The sequence below is a fragment of the Erpetoichthys calabaricus genome, chromosome 9, assembly GCF_900747795.2.
Source record: "Erpetoichthys calabaricus chromosome 9, fErpCal1.3, whole genome shotgun sequence".
In the NCBI taxonomy this organism is placed as follows: Eukaryota; Metazoa; Chordata; class Cladistia; order Polypteriformes; family Polypteridae; genus Erpetoichthys; species Erpetoichthys calabaricus.
This window is the reverse complement of record NC_041402.2, coordinates 142,451,404-142,469,140: the sequence shown is the minus strand read 5'-3', so window position 1 is coordinate 142,469,140 and position 17,737 is coordinate 142,451,404.

Sequence of the window (17,737 nt, the reverse complement as noted above, 5' to 3'; positions counted from 1 at the left end):
AAATGCTGAAGATCTTTTAATATTTGCATACTTGAGACAGTGAACATAAGTACTGTGCGCAAAAGAAGGGTTTCAGGGTATTATTTAGACAGTGGAAAAAAATAAATGAGAGTACAATGCTGACATTCGGAAATCAGTCTTTATGTAACATGAAGTTATTATAGTAAACCCTTGGGTTTCTAGAGCTTGACTGCCCTCTTACAATTCTACACAGACTTGCATAAGCACTAATAGTTCATAAGAATAAGATTCCCAGTGTTTTTTTGTTTGCTTGTTTGCACAATTTGTTTGCTTGAATTGAATGAACACATTTACTGTAAAGTCTCTCACACTGTTTTGCATAAGACATCATGAAGTCTGATTACTTCAGATGAAGCCTCATGTTAAATGGCACCCAAGATTTACTTGACAGTAAAGGAAAGATTATTCATAAATCATTATTGAAAGCAAAAACATATTCCAGGTTTTGTCTGAACTATCATTTACAACTTTGAGATTTCCTTCACTCTTTTCACTTGATTGATAGAGTCTGACATCTGCTCATTTGACACTGGCTCCATTCTGACTGCTCTTTCTGGTTTGTTCCTGAAGTTTCTGCTCAGATCTTATATCTGTCTTGGTGACTCATTTTAAGTTCTAATGCAGTGCTTCCCAAACTCCGTCCTGGGGACCCACTGTGGCTGCAGGTTTTTGTTCCAACCAACCTGCATTTTTCATTGGATTCTTAGCCTAATTAAGTGAGTCATTATTTTAATAATAATAATAATACATTTTATTTATATAGTGCCTTTCCCATGCTCAAGGCACTTACAGAATATAATAAAGAACGGCAGCGTATACAGTATATAGCATTGTACAAACGAGATAAATAAATAAAGATGATTAAGACAGTGAATTCTGAAAAAAAAGAAACAGACAACATAATTGATGGTCTCGCACACACACACACAGAGGTTACATTAGCATCTTGACAGAGAAGTAAACTGAGAGAAAGGTAATAAAGTCAAATAGAGCTAAAAGCCTTCCTGAACAGATGAGTTTTGAGTTGTTTTTTAAAAGAATTCGTGGAGTCAGCTGAGCTGATTAATTTTGGTAGGTCATTCCAGAGTCTGGGCTCTATACAGCTAAAGGCCCTGTCACCCATGGACTGTAGATTAGTGAGGGGCACAACAAGATTGCCAGAATCAGAGGACCTTAGTGGGCGGGCAGGCACATAGTGATGGAGAAGGTCACTGATGTAGTTTGGCACGAGGTTATTTACAGCTTTGTAAGTTATTAGTAGGATTTTATATTCGATTCTGTAAGACACAGGGAGCCAGTGGAGACGGAGCAGGATGGGTGTGATGTGCTCGCTGCTGCTGGTTCGAGTAAGGACTCTTGCAGCTGAGTTTTGAATAAGCTGGAGCTGTGATATAAGATTAGACGGGGCACCTGCCAGTAGGGAATTACAATAATCGATGCGGGATGTGATAAAAGCATGGACAAGTCTCTCAGCATTAGAGAAGGAGAGGAAGGAGCGAACATGTGATATGTTACGGAGGTGAAAGTAAGAAAGTTTCTTAATGTGATTTATGTGGGCGGAATAAGAGAGGGAGGAATCAAAAATGACACCAAGATTTTTTACAGTAGAGGCAGGTCTGATGAGATCACCGCCAAGATTTTGCAGTTTCTGTGTTTTGGAGTCAATGTAGAAATTACAAATTAAGTTTGGCAGATTTTTATTAAAATGTAATAAGCAGTTATATGGGGAATATGCAGGTTTTAAAGTCATAAACAGTATTTTCAACCTAATTTTCATTCTGCTTTTCTAGGTGTTCTGGTTATGTAATTGATTCTTTAGTAATTAGTGGGTCAGACACTGACGTCATTGCAGCATTCATCATCCTTGGTGTCTGCTGTGCTGTTTGTTAATTGTTACTATTAGGGTTAAATGAAGGGAGCAAACTACACAGGAAATGGGGGAAATAATAGGAAAACAATAAAAGAGAGTTAAGCACTTACAGCTTTAGAAAAAAACAGAAATATTTCTAAATGTCTTATAAATGTAAAAACCATACTGTTGTGTTTTTCTGAATGATGAATAAGAGAAGAGTAAAAAAAGTACAGCTAATTAAATGAGATCAGTTGTTATCGATTATTATTACCGATTATGAGTCTGGTTGGAACAAAAACCTGCAGCCACAGTGGGTCCCCAGGACTGAGTTTGGGAACCACTGCTCTAATGGGTGCAACAATAGTGTAGAAAAGTGGTTTTCTTTGGATCCACAAATACACTGAAATAGAGAACACTGAATGTGTGACAGAAATGAATTCTGGATTAAGGTCCACCACCGAGTTCACTGTTATGTGGAGTAGACAGTTCAGCTACCTACTTTTCTTTGGGATCTGAAAGCACACTTAGAGAAAACAGTGGCCACCACAACCATGAATCAAAAGGAGAACAATGTACTAGTAGATAGATAGATAGATAGATAGATAGATAGATAGATAGATAGATAGATAGATAGATAGATAGATAGATAGATAGATAGATAGATAGATAGATAGATAGATAGATAGATAGATAGATAGATAGATAGATAGATAGATACTTTATTAATCCCAAGGGGAAATTAATAGTAATTTAAAAAATAAAATAAAAAAATAGTAATTAGTAATACTACAGTATCTAAAATAATCTCTCTCTATATAAAATCCAACATGTTTGAATGTCTGTCTGCTTTTCACGAGAGAATTACTTAACGGATTTAGATTGGGTTTTTTTCTATAATTTGCTTGAACATTCCGATTGATTTTGCGACTTCTCTCATTGCGCTATGTATCATAGTTCGCTTGCGGTATTGATTTATTTGGCCAAATCCGAGAGACACTCAGTGGGCCAAGGGGAAGGAGAAGTGTGATGTCATGAGTGGGGAGCCGGGCAGGGCCCTCTTCACTTCTCTTTTTCACTAATACGTGGGGGACGGCTAGTAAGAAATAAAAGAAGTATTGCAAGATACAGATTTGGCATGAGATGTCTTAATTTACATACATAAAAATGTAAATTTTAAAAAGCATGTGCATACTTTAATGTACGTAAATAAATCATACTTCCTTTTTATTATGAGTTTAGTAGTACAAAAGTATTGGATCAGCAAGGCCAGCAAGTCCTTAAACTGGAAACTGGTTCACCTTAAGAAGACAGCAACTCTTATATAATCTGTCAATTGGAAACACAGCTCTTATTTTTTCTTCAGTCCAAATGGAAGAGTATGGTCTGCTAATCAGTAACAGCAGGGATGTTTCCATCAAGTCCTTCCATTAGAACATTAGTCTTAGCTTTTGAATAAACAAAAAAAAAATGCAAGATGCAAATGTCAGAACATGAAATATACAAAACTTCAATTTCCCATTAAATCTAGGTGGATAGTATAGTTGTAGCAATATTTTCAATTTTTGTTATACTGCAGTTACAAATAGAAAATTACTATCAAATTTGAAAGTACAGTCCCCTCTAAAGTGTTAGAACAGCAAGGCCAATTAATTTATTTTTGCGGTTCTCTGAAGACATTTGTATGTGAGATCAAAAGATGAATATGAGAAGAGGGATCAGTTTCAACTTTTATTCCCTGCTATTTACATCTAGATATGTTAACATAGAAAAGAGCACATTTTGTATCTGACCACATAGGTTTTCAAGTCATATCACACTTGTTGTAGTTACTTGTGTTAGTAGAAGTACATCAAAAACATACTTTTTAACAGTACATTACAGTTTCATGAATTTCAAAACGTATCTCAAATAGGCTTATGGCAGCTCAATAGCTTTTATAGACAGCAGATTCCAATTGAAGTTCTGTATAAATGACACTGATTGATATGGCGGTGCTACATGATTTTTGTCTTTTGCATAGGTGTGTTCAATTGTCTCTGTCAGCTTGATATTCTTTTACGAAACTGTGAATTGTTCATTTTGTAAAAGCAACCACTTATTGACCTACAATGGGGAAGACATTTAATTGACAGCTGCTGAATCTTTGAAGTGGGATTTTCTGTTTTAGTTAAAAAGATTTCAATATCTAGAGGACTTTAGACCTCGGTTAGCTCTCCATTTTATTTTTCATTCATCTTAAACACACAAGCTAAAAATAGGTTTTGTTGACTGTTACCAGGACTGTGGGAATTCCTAAATTCACCTCACCACAGTTGGCTATTTTCTCTGGCTTCGGCCAGGAAAAGAATTCACATCCTCTGAGACTCAGGTTGGTGGGACTGTTCTGGTTTTTATTCAGCTTTATTTACTTTGGGGTAACTCCATCCTTGCCTTCAAGTAATTAGGCTGGCTTCATTTTTTCCACCATCTTCCCTGTTACTATTTCCATCTGGACTTTGTGTGTGTTTGGTTTATGATATTTTTGTATGTATTGTATTGTATGTAATGGCTGTTTCAGGGAAAATATTTTGTACTGACTATATATATTTCTTTTATCAGTATTTACATATATTCACTATTCATTGAACAGCAAAATTTGAAAAGCAAAAATAAGCAATAAATACAATGTCATCTTGAACAGGCATGAGTCTTCCTCAGAGAGCCCCAAGATGGCGCCAGAGCCAGTTTTCAAGGATGACTCCTGGAAGGGATGGCTTCAGGAGGGTGGAAGCTGGAAATGACATCCGAGGTGGGAACAACCGTCAATCATCCATTTTGCAGAGGGAGGAAGAGAAAAGGCATCAGGCAACAGTGCCCACCTCTGGTTTGGAGTATAGATGAGTTCTGAGGTTATCTCCCATATTCTTTGTGTGTGACAATGTATAGAAATATGTGTTTGTTTTTCTTATTTATTAATTCACTGTATACTTTGGGTCATTTTCTTTTATTTGTATTTATGTATTTACGTATATTCACTTTTTTACATTATATTCACTTTTTGCTTAATATTTTGTGATGTACTGTCATTTCACTGTTAATTGGAGAAGTACAGTCATGGCCAAATCTTTTGAGAATGACACAAGTATTGGTTTTCACAAAGTTTGCTGCTTCATTGTTTAAATCTTTTTGTCAGATGCTTCTGTGATATACTGAAGTATAATTACAAGTATTTCATATGTTTCAAAGGCTTTTATTGACATTACATTACGTTTATACAAAAAGTCAATATTTGCTTTGTTGGCCCTTCTTTTTCAAGACCTCTACAATTCACCCTGGCATGCTGTCAATCAACTTCTGGGCCAGATCCTGACTGATGGCATTCTTGCATAATCAATGCTTGAAGTTTGTCAGAATTTGTGGGTTTTTGATTGTCCACCCGCCTCTTTAGGATTGGCCACAAGTTCTCAATGGGATTAAGGTCTGGGGAGTTTCCTGGCCATGAACCCAAAATTTTGATGTTTTGTTCACTTTTGCCTTATGGCACGGTGCTTCATCATGCTGGAAAAGGTATTGTTCGTTACCAAACCGTTCTTGGATGCTTGGGAGAAGTTGCTCTCGGAGGATGTTTTGGTACCATTCTTTATTCATGGCTCAGGATCGGGGCACCACCAATGCAGAGCTTGATCAGGAATGGCAGCAGGCAGGTGTGAGTGCATCTGCACACATAGTGAGGCAAAGACTTTTGGAGGATGGCCTGTTGTCAAGAAGCCCAGTAAACAAGCCACTTCTCTCCTAGAAAAACTTCAGGGACAGACTGATATTCTGCAACAGGTACAGGGACTGGACAGCTGAGGACTGGGGTAAAGTCATTTTCTCTGATGAATCCCCTTTCCGATTGTTTGGGGCATCTGGAAAAAAGACTGTCCAGAGACAGTAAAGCATCCTGAGACCATTCATGTGCAGGGTTGCTTTTCACCCAAGGGAGTAGGCTCACTCACAATTTTGCCTTAGAAAACAGCCATGAATAAAGAATGATACCAAAACATCCTCTGAGAGAAACTTCTCCCAACGATCCAAGAACAGTTTGGTGATGATCAATGCCTTGTCCAGCATGATGGAGCACTGGGCCATAAGGCAAAAGTGATAACTAAGTGGCTTGGGGAACAAAATATTGACATTTTGTGTCCATGGCCAGGAAACTCCCCAGACCTTAATCCCATTGAGAACTTGTGGTCAATCCTCAAGAGATGGGTGGACAAACAAAAACCCTCAAATTATGACAAATTCCAAGCATTGATTATGCAAGAATGGGCTGCAATCAGTTTGAATATGGCCCAGAAGTTGATTGACAGCATGCCAGGGTGAATTGTAGAGGTCTTGAAAAAGAAGGGCCAACACTGCAAATATTGACTCTTTACACAAACTTAATGTAATTGTCAATAAAAGCCTTTGAAACATGAATGCTTGTAATTATAGTTCAGTATACCATAGAAACATCTGACAAAAAGATTTAAAAACATTGAAGCAGCAAACTTTGTGAAAACCAATACTTGTGTTATTCTCAAAACATTTGGCCATGACTGTAAGACTGGGAGACTGGTAAGTGAAGTAGAGGGTTGGCTTGGCCATGTTCAAGCTTTTTCCAGGCCTTGGGTTTGGGAGTGCAGCAGCCAGCCAAGGTATTTTAAGCTGGTAAGTACACTATTGTTAGTTGTTGGTTGTGGAGGGTCTGTAACCAATTGTAGTTCAAATTTATTAAACATAACATTTACAGAAAACATAGACAATGATGTCAACCAGAGCTGGAACTTTGCCAATAAATTACAGCATAAAAGGAATACTGAATCTTTATAATGCATAGATATAATGCATAGATAGACTGCTGTCACTGTCCTGCTCCACTGACAGACTGAGAAGATCATTCCTCCCCCAAACTATGCGACTCTTCAATTCCACCAGAGGGGATAAACGTTGAACATTATTCAAGTTATTGTCTGTTTTTTACCTGCATTTTTTATTACTCTTTAATTTAATATTTTTTGCTGCTGGAGTATGTGAATTTCCCCCGGGGATTAATAAAGTATCTATCTATCTATCTATCTATCTATCTATCTATCTATCTATCTATCTATCTATCTATCTATCTATCTATCTATCTAATGTAGCCATGAGATTATACCAAGTGTAATGTAAATATTGAACATGTACTGTATTTTTTTCACTCTATGCTTAGAGTGACACTAATATAATTCCTTTCATCTTACATTCATTTCTAGATAAGTGACTTTTTTCGTAAACAGGAGGAGACGTGAGCTGGCACAGCAGAACCCTGCACACACCTGCTTCCTCAGCATTTGACTATGTTGATTTGTTTTGTCATCAGGATGGGCTGTAGGACAAGTAAAACAGGAACATATGCAAAATGTACAAGATGAACTGACGTTGCTTAAGGTGCATTTGAAATTGCACATAGTAAGTCTCTTTTTAAGGTAGATGAATTCACATTTGCTTGGTTTTCAATGCGAGATTTAGAAATTTCAAAACATGTGTATATTGAACTCCATTCAGGATAACTCAAAGAAAATTAAACTGTCCTGAAAAATTGCCTTGTAAAGCAAGGACAATGAGTTTCAGTGTTACCAGCTGACAGTGTTAGGAGTGTCATTCTGCCCAGTTTCTGTGTCCTGAGATTTGGTTTCTCTTCAGGATTTGTGGGTTAATGTTATGTCTTTGTTAGGGTCCTGGGTGACCCTATTTTCCCCTTTTATGTTCTTTATTGAGTAGATCTTAACAAAATCTCTCACATCCCAGCATTTAGACATCATATATTACATTACCTTTTATACCTGTGGCCTCAAGCAACAAGATGGAGCAAAAGAACAAACAGAAGAGAGTTACACTTTTAATTATGATCTATTATAGAAAATATACTTATAAAGAAACAGAGTATAATGTGAGTGTTTTGTTACAAGCCAATATAAACTGATAATGCCTGATATGTAGCTTCCTGTGGCACAATAACTTGTAGTTACATTTGATTCTTCCTGGCCAGCTCATTATCTGCATAGGCCCAGGCAGCCATCTTGTCTCAGTATGGCTGCTGAGAAGGAGTTGTCTTTTCTTCATGTAGGAATGGAAAGAGAAGAGCATTGTACAAAAGTATGAGCACATTGTCTGTTGTGTCATCACGCACACAGGTTATTCGTGAGCATACGCATGTGTTAGTTTTGTGCCTGATACGCCGAAATGCTGTACTGCCCGGAGCGTACACATTGCTGCATTTATTTCATTGTTTGTTAACTTTGAGTGCGTCTGTTTTGATATAATTTACATATTTCATTGTTAGTTACTTAAAAATATGACACAATTTTTTCTGTAAGTAATAGTAAAAATTCTAACAAAGTTTTACTAACGTGTTCTGGTAACCTTTTATGTCAAAGTGTGCCCAGTTTAATGTTTAAAACTGCATAAAGTACATTAAGAAAAGTTGTTTCTCTATTTGTATATATACTTCTAGAAAACAGGCTTGGTAAATGCTGTTTAAGTAGTGACTGTGCATGGTCCATATTTGTGCAGTTTTAACACATTTAGTAACTTCTTTTCAGTGTCTTTACCAACGACTGCACATTATAGCGCTCTGTTAATTTCTAGGATGTTATTTTTGTGACAGTTACGTAATGTTATTGTATTTGTTTCTTTTTCAGAAACCACACAGACATCTGCAAATAAATATTTAGCATTACAAGTCCATTGCAACAAATCCTTCTTTGAAAATGTTTGGCAGTCTGATGGGTGGGGGTTGATTTGTTTCAAACCCAGTTTTGTTAAACTTGACTTGCTTGTATGGAATGTTACTTGATTTTAATAAAATCAATCAAATGCTTAAAAAAATGCTTGGCAGTTAATCGAGTCATTCTATTTTAACTCTGGTCTGCTTCATTCGCCTTGCAGCGGATTAGGATTTGGTTCCACATACACACCAATTTGATGCACACACTGTTTAACAAGCAGTCTGTTCCAAGCCTATCTCTTTATTGTTCTTCTGCAGTTCCTGGGACACACAAACTCACCTCTCTCCTCCCGGACATTTCCCAGGTCATTCATCAATGAAACAACTCAGGCACGGCCACCTTCCTGGTTCAGCTAATTTACAATGTAGCTGTAACATTCCTCAATGAAACAGATCAGGCAAGTTCAACCCACCAGTCTAGTATTTTTTCGAGACCAAAATAAACAAGAAAGAAAGGAAACAATTAAGTCCAAAAACTGGCCCAGATGGTGCTTTCCTCATCTGTGAAACTCTGAGAAGGTTAGAAAACAGGTTTATTCCACTTCCTGACTCTTCAACATTACAAATACTGACATACAAAATATATATGCTAGATATCACTCATATTACACTCCACTACAGTTAATATGGAATGAAAGAAATGAGAATACTAAAACCAGTACTGAATCAAGACCCAGTTTACCAAGTCCAAAACAACATCCAGTCAAGACAGAGTCAAAACCAAGTCTAGAAGAGTCGAGACCAATTCATGACCAAGTCCAAATGGAAACAAAATGGAATCAAGTCTGATTTAACTAGAATTCAACTGATTTCTGGCCAAAATAATTTATTCTCTAATGGAGTCATTTGAGACTCAGCTTTGCTATTCCCCAACAAATTGACTTTAGACAAAAGATTTAAACAGGCTAAAAAATATCACCAGTTGTTGAGTGGGGGTGTCCCCAACAGGACACTGAATTGAAGTGTTGAACATGTTACTGTAATCCCAAACAAAACTGATTATACTCCAAATTACAGAATCTAACAAATACAAATTCTCTTAGCAATTAAGGCTTTTTGTGTAAGAATAAATATTTTTTTATTTAGGAAATACTATGTCTGACTTTCTAAAAAACATGTCATAAAAAGTCATGTTAAGCTGATCTGAATCTTTGCATATTCTTGACATTAGATTTAACTGTAATGTACTGTAACTACACAGACACATCATCTTCCTGTATCCGTTACATTCTCTCTGCCAGTAAATAAGAATTAGGCTACAGCAATAAAATGGTGCAAAACATATAGTAAAGTATATTCTTAAAATTAATTATTTGCATACATTTAAAGAGAAGCATGAGCATATATGAAAATAAGCATTATATCCTAGTGCACGTTAGTACAGCAAAGGCTAAATCACAAAAAGTCTTGTGCCTGTATATTTTTTATTTTTCTTAGCAAGCTGAAAACCACCAATATTTCATGTGTCAAGGTCAGGTATATAGAGAGAGGCTGACAAGCAGAATCCCCCTTCTCTCCAGGTAGTGAACGTGGGCTGAGGACTAGAGATATTGGTGGCAGGAAGGTGGGGAGAGGACCTTTCAACTGGGCATGATGGACCAGAATAGAGTGCTGCACTCATTAGGCTGGGAAATATAGGTGGAACTAATTGGAGGCAGGACCAAGGCCATGGAAGGCTGGGAGTCAGATAGGGGTGACAAATGAACTGACTGTGGTCATCTTTTGATAAGAACTGTAATAAAAGTAAGGTAGCCCCATTGCTAACTACTCGAGTCATCTGATTTGAGTCTGTACGTGCATTGCACAATAAAGCTGAATTTTGCTGCATATCCTGAGATTCCGGGTGCCTTCTTTGGGCAAAGAGTAAGAGTGCCCATCTTTGCTTCGACAGATTCTTAGTGATCCCCGACGTGATTAGAAGAAGGCTGGGTGCACATCCGGAGGCTCACACACAGACAGCGGCCACCTACAAAAAAAAGGTAAACGAAACGTTTTCGCTGTAAAATTGTTTGTGTTGGTTCCAGGGAGATCTTGCCCTACGATTGAAAAGTGGTAAGAGGCCTTTCTAAATAAAGAACAGCAGAGGGCAGAGGAAACACGCAGAATTACAGCAGAACCAGCTGCGCTGTGCGGCTGCTGTTTGATCACGTGATTTATCGAGTGAGTGCGCTTCAGAAAGCTCGAGCTTTAGAGACTGGCGACTACCGCCGTGACAAAGGCCAATCTTAAGTCCTTTTTTATTGAATTTATTAAAAACAAGTAACATTCCAAAAGATCAAGTGAAGCTTTACAAAACTAGGTTCAAATCAACTGTTAAGTTCTATGGTTAAACGCACCACTGTGACGACAGTGGGGGACTGGACAGGTAGGCAAAAAATTCCTGGAGTATCGGTTTTGCTGTGACAGGACCGCTCTCTCAGTGAATTCTGCTTAAAGGCAGCTGCGTGCAGCAGGAGACTACTGGGCTTGAGCCGATATTGTGAGAGAGTGTGTCAGGGGAAGGTGTGCTAAAGCCGTGTCGTGCTGAGGCCCCTCTGCGCTGCGCTCATTAAAGGTCATCGGCAGAAGAATTGACTCCAGGAGTATGGCTGATTTTATCCTTCACGCGATGCACCCGTGCTCTAGCACAGGGGTAGGCAACGTCGGTCCTGGAGTGCCACAGTATGTGCAGGTTTTTGTTCCAACCCAGTTCCTTAACGAGAACTCAATTATTGCTGATGAAGCACATATTGCTTAAGTGACATTTTAATGCTTCATTTTAGTGGTCTCGCTTGTTAAGGTTCTCCAACCTTAATTGCTTATTTCAATCTTAAACTGCTGCATTCAGTGTTTTAATTGCTCCTTATTAGCAATAAGATGTAAAAGACAAAGCAGCCAGCGGTTCTCCAGGTCTCTTTTTTCCAATTACATCTGTGTGTGTTCATCATGCACGGTTTGATTTAATAAAACACTTAATAGAAAAACGTGACAGACTGAAAATGATCTGTTTTAGGCTTCAAATCATTTGGATGATATCCTTGGAAAGGAAAAAAATCTACGATATAAAAGCCTTACATTGCACAGACTAACAAGCCATAAAATTAAATAAGGTCTGAGATTGGCAATGATTGGTTTCTAATTAAGCAATTGGGTTGAATGAAAACCTGTAGCCACTGCGGCTCACCAGGACTGACATTGCCTACCCCTGTTTTTAATCTTATTGCTAATAAGGAGCAATTAAAACACTGAATGCAGCAGTTTAAGATTGAAATAAGCAATTAAGGTTGGAGAACCTTAACAAGCGAGACCACTAAAATGAAGCATTAAAATGTCACTTAAGCAATATGTGCTTCGTCAGCAATAATTGAGTTCTCGTTAAGGAACTGGGTTGGAACAAAAACCTGCACATACTGTGGCACTCCAGGACCGACATTGCCTACCCCTGCTCTAGCAGACGCTACTGCTATGCAAGCGTTGTACTGTTTATACTTGCGCGCGTACTTTACGTAAATCTGGACGATTCCACCAGGTGACAGTGCAAGAAATCATCACGGTGAGAAAACATTCGGCTTCACTGTGTTGTGAATTGCCTTAAACATCCATTAAATTCCCAGGACACTTTGCCACAATATCGCTGAAAAGAACGTTTAATGATTACATCCATCAATCCAGGGATGCGCCTAGCAAACATATGGCGCGAGACAGAAGCAATCCTTTGACGGGGCATCAAGCTCATCGCAAGGTGAACACAAGTATACACACACGCTGGCGTCATTTTAGCGTCACCAAAACCCCAAACCTTCCTGTCTTTGGAAGGAAACCTGAGCACACTGTGGAAACCCACCAGGAAAACATACAAACTCCAGGCAGGGAACGCAAGGGGCGTGACGCCCTGCGAGCCAGCAGAATTACCACTCTGCCACCATGCCAAACGTGTAATTATTAACAGTATTATTTAAATGAAGTTAACAACGTAAACTGTAAAATGTAACACACATGCTTTAATGCATTTCATCATGAAAGTGATATCAAGTATAAATCTAAGGATTCCAAATATGCAGAGAGATGGAATATCATAAATGTGATGTGTTTCTGCATGGTGATTGCTGCTGTCAGTTCAGGAGGAAGCCCCAGAAATATATAGAGATTAACAATGATGTTTACAATGGTGTACTTTAATGATAAAATAAACTACGAGATTAAAGTGGACATTTTGAGATTAAAGCCGAAATTTCCACTTTAATCACAATACAGTACAGGTATAGACCATTTCACTGTGTCTTTAATTTTTTTTTTCTGTGGCTCAAATGTGCTGCCATACATTCTGATGCTGTTGTGCAGGTGCAAAAAAAAACACAGTATAGAAGATGGTATGTGAGACTTTTAAAATGTATTGTGTCATTACGTTGGGGAATATGCAACACTTGAATATAAAAGCACCAAGAATGCATTTGTGTGTCAGTATTTTGCTTCACCACATTGAACCATTCATCTAACATCGAATCAGTCACGTTGATCCTGTACGATCAGCAAAGCGGCTTTCTGTCACATGTAGATTATAAACAGAGACTCTGAAGTCACGTTCCGACTTGATCACATTGAGGCCCCCAACTTTTTGCTGGTACTGCACATCGCCTTAGACCTGTCATTACTGACTTGGATTAGAGACAGGGCTTTGAACGCACAGGCAAAATTCTTGTAGGATACCGCTCTCATTCTGTCATTAGTAGTATAGTCTGCAGAGGGCTGAATTGAGACAGGAGGTGTGAATGAGCTAATGTGAGGAAAACATAATGTTAGAATAAGTTAGACTAGTGCAGGGACGTGTAAGCAACAATAGGGCTAGTATAGTAATTTTACAAAAATACACAGTTTAGCATAGGATAGAATAGGGGTTATGGAGTATATGAGGAAACTGTGACTAAATGACAGAATGCAGATTCTGTGCAGATGTAAATATAGCTTTGCATGTAGGGTTGAGTATAAATATACTGTATTACAGGCTTGAATAGAATTTAATTTTGTGTAAGAAAGTGCCAGTGTAGCCCTGTTATTGAGGATAAAATGATGGTGTAGAGTTTTAGGTTAACATCACTGCTGCCTCGCAGTAAGAAGACCTGGGTTCATTTCCCAGGTCCTCCCTGCGTGGAGTTTGCATGTTCTCCCCATGTCTGCGTGGGTTTCCTCCGGGTACTCTGGTTGCAGGTTAGGTGCATTGGCGATTCTAAATTGCCCCTAGTGCAAGCTTGGTGTGTGTGTGTGTGCACACCATTCGGTGGGCTGGCACCCTGCCCGGGGTTTGTTTCCTGCCTTGCGCCCTGTGTTGGCTGGGATTGGCTCCAGCAGTCCCCCCGTGACCCTAAAGTTAGGATATAGCAGGTTGGATAATGGATGGATGGATGGATATATATATACCACTAAATTACAAAAGCACCTAGGTGAAGTGGAAGTAGATACAGGTGCTGGTCATAAAATTAGAATATCATGGCAAAGTTGATTTATTTCAGTAATTCCATTCAAAAAGTGAAACTTGTATATTAGAATCATTCATTACACACAGACTGATGTATTTCAAATGTTTATTTCTTTTAATGTTGATGATTATTAACTGACAACTAATGAAAGTCCCAAATTCAGTATCTCGGAAAATTAGAATATCAATTAAGACCAATGCAAAAAAAGGATTTTTAGAAATATTGACCAACTGAAAGGTATGAACATGAAAAGTATGAGCATGTACAGTACTCAATATTTAGTTGGGGCTCCTTTGGCCTGGATTACTGCAGCAATGCGGCGTGGCATGGAGTCGATCAGTCTGTGGCACTGCTCAGGTGTTATGAGAGCCCATGCTGCTCTGATAGTGGCCTTCAGCTCTTCTGAATTGTTGGGTCTGGCGTATTGCATCTTCCTCTTCACAATACCCCATAGGTTTTCTATGGGGTTAAGGTCAGGCGAGTTTGCTGGCCAATCAAGAACAGGGATACCATGGTCCTTAAACCAGGTACTGGTAGCTTTGGCACTGTGTGCAGGTGCCAGGTCCTGTTGGAAAATGAAATCTGCATCTCCATAAAGTTCATAAGCAGCAGGAAGCATGAAGTGCTCTAAAACTTCCTGGTAGACGGCTGCATTGACCTTGGACCTCAGAAAACACAATGGACCAACACTGACTGTGGAAACTTTACAGTGGACCTCATACAACGTGAATTCTGTGCCTCTCCTCTCTTCCTCCAGACTCTGAATTCCAAAGGAAATGCAAAATTTACTTTCATCAGAGAACATAACTTTGGACCACTCAGCAGCAGTCCAGTCCTTTTTGTCTTTAGCCCAGGCCAGACACTTCTGACGCTGTCTCTTGTTCAAGAGTGGCTTGACACAAGGAATGCGACAGCTGAAACCCATGTCTTGCATACGTCTGTGTGTGGTGGTTCTTGAAGCACTGCCTCCAGCTGCAGTCCACTCTTTGTGAATCTCCCCCACATTTTTGAATGGGTTTTGTTTCACAATCCTCTCCAGGGTGCGGTTATCCCTATTGTTGGCACACTTTTTTCTACCACATCTTGTCCTTCCCTTCGCCTCTCTATTAATGTGCTTGGACACAGAGCTCTGTGAACAGCCAGCCTCTTTAGCAATGACCTTTTGTGTCTTGCCCTCCTTGTGCAAGGTGTCAATGGTCATCTTTTGGACAACTGTCAAGTCAGCAGTCCTCCCCATGATTGTGTAGCCTACAGAACTAGACTGAGAGACCATTTAAAGGCTTTTGCAGATGTTTTGAGTTAATTAGCTGATTAGAGTGTGGCACCAGGTGTCTTCAATATTGAACCTTTTCACCATATTCTAATTTTCCGAGATACTGAATTTGGGACTTTCATTAGTTGTCAGTTATAATCATCAACATTAAAAGAAATAAACATTTGAAATACACCAGTCTGTGTGTAATGAATGAATCTAATATACAAGTTTCACTTTTTGAACGGAATTACTGAAATAAATCAACTTTGTCATGATATTCTAATTTTATGACCAGTACCTGTATATACATATATATACTGTGGCTTTTGAGTGCCTGTCTTGCACCCCAAAACACAAGGCTGAGTCTCAGTGCTTTAGCAAAACCAACTTTATTCAGCTTGAAACAGGAACAGCACGGTTATTTATAGTAGCGGGATCTACCATTCTCCTATACACAGACACAGCAAGTATTACTGTTCCCTGCAGTTATAATGTTCCTTGCATCACCCATTGATGGCAGGTGCTCACAGTGTGACCACGATCTTTTCAGATTTGTTTTCACGGAAAGCTGTCACAGCACTGGGAGTCCGTGGTTGCCCTGGCAACTGATATGCTATTTTCCACAAACACAGCAATCATGCTTCGGGATGCTCTTCGGCATGACGTCCCATTGGGGGGAGTCCCAAAAGAGTTTAGAAACCTTACAATACTTAAATGTCCCATCCCTGAATAAGGAATGATTGAGTGACTGACTGCATGAGTCTCCACTATCCTTCAGTGGTAGTAAAATAATCCACAGGATTGGAGACAAGTGTGAGCGTGAATGAGCTCTGGGACCCAAGTAGTGGATAACAAGAGATGCAGTAAAGTTATTAAGCACATAATGAGTGTGAGTGGGATTTTGTAATCGGGCGCCTTTTTCATGGAGGCACATTGAGAGATTTTTTGTCAGGACAGTGTCGCTGTTGGGAGGTATAGCAGTTGGAGGTATGAGGGCCAAAGTGTTTCAGATGGGATGATTATAGATTTTCAGGGGTTGTGTATGTATGACTAAAGGAAGGGTAGCGGTTGAGAGCATTTGAGTGGGGCGGATGGGGCTGATGTTGTGACCAGAGTGCATTTGGAAGAGATGGGTGTGTGCTGATTGCTTGCAGTCAGTGTACAGAAAATCAGAGAGCGAGAAAGCAGAGAATACACTACAAAAATGGATCCGCAAAAGTCTGAGAGAAAAAAACAAACAAACAAACATTTAAATGGTATTTTTTTTTTTTTTGCTTTTATTCAGGAAAAATCTGCCAAAGGAGTAACAAAGTTTAGTGCCATAATTTAAATACTTTCCCATGGCTTAGGTTTCAATTTTGCAGTGTACTAGGATTTCATAAAATTATTAAGAAGCATAACTGAAACAAGCATAAGAAAATTAGGAGCTAGAAAAGTGTCAGCATATGAGAATTGGAAGTATTTTAAGTAGAATTTAGATAATAAAATGTAGGAGAAGTGTTGAAAGAGTTAACACAATCCAAATTCTGGTGCTTCATGTTAGTCCCTATTGGAGAACAATTTGAGTCATATTTACAGTTTGCTGAGCAAAACAGCCTTGAGAGAGAAGTAGGAGGAAAGTGTTACTGGCCTCAAGCCTAGGGGAACCTGGGCCAGGTACAAGCTACAGTGCTATGCTGTCAAAAGCATTAAAGAAGCAGGCAGCAGTCATGAGTCTCAGACCATACTTCTCTGAATGTAACGGACTTTAAACAAAGAGGATTGGTCGACTTGCCAATGATGAGAGGAATAACTTTGCAGCTGCCAGTTGAATTGCAGCAAAGTAGAGCTGTCAACCTTTATTTAATTTTTTTTTTCCCCCTCGGCATGGATCACCTTTGAGTGCTAAAGTGCAATGCAGTAGCAGCTGGTAGAAGATTCCAGTCTCATCAGCATTGTATCAGTCTCATAAGCTGAAATGATTTTCCTGATTTCATCTGCACGCCATTCATTTGCTTTTTCAATTGGAACTTCAGATTCTTGTCCACAGATTGCTTTGGCTGCAATTCCAAAACAATCCCGAAAGTGAATTAGCCAACCCCAGCTGGCAGTAAAATCTTTGTGGGCCAAGGAGATTGACAGTGACTTTGCTTTTTCTTGAACGAGTGGCCCACTAATAGGAATATTTCTTGAACAAGCATCACTGAACCATATGAAAACTGCTTTTTCGACGTCTTCAAATGCAGCAGTTCGCATATGTTTGCGCTGAGGCTCAAGGTTTGCAACCTGAGATTTTTCTTCTATTTTTGCTCGGTCTTTCACAAATGTTGACATTGTCAATGGCGAAATTCTGAATTCACTGCAATAGGCAAAATATATCACTGAAAAAAAAACAGAAAACAAACACA